At 37.9% G+C, this 3,902-nt stretch overlaps 1 pseudogene; it reads left to right on the top strand.

Moving 5' to 3' along the window:
* The first annotated feature begins 2,732 nt into the window (after nt 1–2,732).
* LOC148521217 (5S ribosomal RNA) lies at nt 2,733–2,851 on the top strand (annotated as a pseudogene).
* Nucleotides 2,852–3,902: the final 1,051 nt, after the last annotated feature.

The following is a 3,902-nucleotide window of genomic DNA, read 5'->3' as shown; positions in this document are numbered from 1 at the left end:
CTATAGGAGACTACAGGAGGAGAAGTCTCATCCCTTGGAGGCAACCAGTTATATGAAGAATAGATTTTCTACACTCCAAAGAACAGATTCCAACAGTGATGGTGAACTTTTTTTTATCCCCGGGACAGGATCACCCATCCAGCAACAGAAAAACTGTACTCAGAGAGATTACTCATCCAGCGTCACCATTAAAATGAAGGTACAGAGAAGAAGAGGAAAGCGGGGAAACAGGAGGAAGAAACCTAAAAAGGAGAACCCTCCAATAGATCCAAAGGATAAAGGTATCTTCAACCTCTCACAACATGTTTTACAGAAACCTGAAATTTCCTTACTTAGTAAAGGACTGTCTTTTGCACCCACTACCAGAAGAAGTTTGACGTATTCATAGACCTCAATAAATTTGTTCGAAACTTAACTCTGAAGAGACATTTTTTAAAGAAAGAGGATGCACCAATTCGAAACTGGAATGAGAATGCATCAAAATCTGGGCTGAAGGGGAAGTCCACCTTTTACCCTGTTGAATCTAAGGGCAGTCATATCAATGTATTTCATGAGATGGTGAAAAAGGACTTATGTGAGCAAGAGGTCGGAAAAATTAAGAAACAAAATTTGAATTGTCAAGAGAAGAAAGCTTTGAAAGCATTGAGGAATAACTAAAATATTGTTATTAAACCTGCTGATAAAGGGGGGGGTTGGTGATCATGGACCAATCCTATTATATTGTGGAAGCAAATAGACTCCTTACTGATACAGTGTCATACGAAAAAGTAGAGAGAGATCCAGTAGAAGAATATACAGACGAATTAAGACCACTCTTGGTCTATGGACTACACAATAAAATTATCACTAAGGAGGAATTTCAATTCCTAATGAAAAACAACCCCATTACCCCCATTTTTTATTTCCTACCGAAAATACATAAGTCACTGGAGAAGCCACCTGGTAGACCGATTATAGCTGGGATAGAGTCCCTCACATCACACCTTTCGAAATATGTTGACATTTTTCTACAGAAATATGTGAAAGAGCTGGATTCATATTTGAAAGACACAACCAATGTATTACAGTCTTTGAAAGAGGTACAATGGAGAGATGAATATAATTGGGTCACAATTGATGTACAATCATTATATACCTGTATTGAACACACTAAAGGTATTAATGCTACAAGAGAATTTTTAGAGATGGATGGAAATGTGGACCACCTGCACAAGGAGTTTTTATGTGACCTCATGTCTTTTATACTGAACCATAATTATTTTAAATTTTTAGACCAATTTTATAAACAAATCTGTGGCACGGCAATGGGAACTACTTTTGCTCCTAGTTTCGCGAATCTGTTTATGGGATGTTGGGAAAAAACCTATATCTATAGTAACAATCCCTACAGAGATAATATCATCTTTTACAAAAGATATATAGATGACATTTTAATTATTTGGCAAGGGCAAGAAGAAGTTTTTAATCAGTTTTTATCTATGTTTCAAACAACAACATGAATTTAAAATTCACCTCTAATTTTAACCATAAATCTGTTGAATTTTTAGATTTGGTTTTAACAGGAGAGGAAGGTGAAATCTCCACTAAGAATTTTATTAAACATGTCGATGCCAATAGTTACTTGCATTTTAAAAGTTGTCATCTAAATAGCTGGAAGGAGAACATCCCCTTTTCCCAATTTTACAGAATCAAACGCAATTGTAATGACCAAAAAATATGCCATGAACAACTGGAACAATATGCAGACAGATTTAGAGATAAAGATTATCCTGAGGAGATCCTCGCAAAAGCCTTAAACAAAACCAAATCTTTGGATAGAAACAACTTGTTGGAGTACAAGGAGAAGAAGTCCAAGACTGATCTGGTTCCATTCATTACTACGTTCAATGGACATGACAACAAAATAAAGAGATCTTTGAGAAAAAACTGGAACATTCTCCTTATGTACCCTGTTTTAAAGGAGAATCTTCCACCGAAACCACAGATTGTTTTTAGAAAGACAAGAAACTTAAAAGATATATTAGCACCCAGCCTTTTGCGCAAAAATGATAAGCAAAGGGGGAATGGCACTTTAAGCTGCAAGGGTAGCTATAAGTGCGGAAGGTGCAATATATGCAAATACCAAAATCCCACGCGTAAATCTTTTTTAAATTCAGCAGGTTCTAAAGAGTTCCCCATAAAAAGTTTTATGAACTGTAATTCAACATCTGTCATCTATTTGTTGGAGTGCACTTGCGGACTAAAATATGCTGGCAAAACCAAAAGAACATTAAAAATACATGTCCAAGAGCATATTAGGAATATCAAGAATAAAGTGGAAGGGCATGCGGTGTCTAAACATTTCTCTGAAAAACATAATTCCAATCCGGGAGACCTGAACTTCAAGGCCATTGAACACGTCAAGTTGAGTGAAAGAGGGGGTGACCTAGGAAACCTCCTGTCTAAACGCGAGATGTACTAGATTTTCACTCTTGATACAATGGTCCCCAAAGGTTTCAATGACTAATATGAGATCGCACCATTCCTCTAAGAAGAAGTCCTGAGATGTACCAAATCGGTTTCTTCTAGTACTATAACATTATTTCCCATCTGAAGATGGGTGCCCAAATGGGGTAATTTGAATTGTGCCTGGTTAGTACTTGGGAGGGGGACCCCCAAGGAATTCCAGGTGTAGTAGATGTGTGTTTTCCTTCATTTTATGTGAATATGTAACGGTGAGGAGCCGGGTAAATATCTACTACCATACCAGTGTGCATGTGCCCAATCTCGTCTGATCTTGGAAGCTATACACAACTGGGCTTGGTTAGTACAGGGATGGGGGACCTCCTGAGAATACCAGGTGTTGTAGTATTAACAGTTCCTAGGATTTCTTCTACCAGCACATGAAGGCACTTACCTGAAAACCGTAATCCAGTCTCACATGAAAATGAAAAGATGAAACAGACAAAAAGAGAAGAGTGAGGAAATAGAAAGAAGAAGAAGCAAAGAAAGGACTTTATGTATCAACTAATCAGAAACCTTTATTCCAGAAAGAAATTCTTATCTTTCTATATACTTGGAAAATTAAACACCGTGTGAATTCTAACAAGAGGAGCTTTCCCTTTTAGCCTTTACATATTCTTCTTGACCCTATTATCATTAGTTTCATTCTCCTCCCAATTGAAACAAGAAGGGTTAAAATTACCAATTGTTTCAGTTTAATCTACACCTATGATTACCTTAGTGATGACTTATCATTTATGTTAGGCGTCTATTAGCTGTATTTCAGCCTTACTAATTACTAATGTTTTCTTTTAAACTTGCATATCTAATTCTTTATGGCTGGCATATAGAATAATGATTCATAATATATGATGATTTGCAATAAGTATAAAAAATTTCTTATTAGTGGTGGACAGCTCCATGCATAAGTGTATGGATCCGCCTATTTATCATTGCCTTTATTATTTTTTTCTAGACCCGTCCCAATATGACTGAAAGGAACCAAAACTGATGGTCAGCAGTGACGGCAACTAAGGGCGGAAGTTATCTATTTTTTCCCACAGGTGTTGGCGAATGTGCAGGAATTGAACCGCACAACAAAGAAACATGGCCGGAGGAAGTGTGGAGCCGTACACGTGACCGCATCACATGGACGTATGATTCAATCATGCAAGCGGGAGGATGGTAGCGCGATGACACTTGGCGGCAAGGTACATGACCGGTTATGACGCAGGGCCAATGGAGGATAGGACGCGCACACCAGCCAATCCTGGAGTGGGACATCTGACCGGACATGATGTCAAGAGCCTGGCGGAAGCAGACGTATGATAGGGCGGAGGCATATAACCATTCCAAAACATAATGGCTGAAATAAAAGGCTTTAAGGAAGTGGTTTTAAGCGCCATGGCTATTATATATTA

Source organism: Taudactylus pleione, unplaced genomic scaffold (assembly GCF_031769625.1).
Source record: "Taudactylus pleione unplaced genomic scaffold, aTauple2 ptg000172l, whole genome shotgun sequence".
Classification (NCBI taxonomy): Eukaryota; Metazoa; Chordata; class Amphibia; order Anura; family Myobatrachidae; genus Taudactylus; species Taudactylus pleione.
This window is presented reverse-complemented; position numbering and strand designations above follow the sequence as displayed.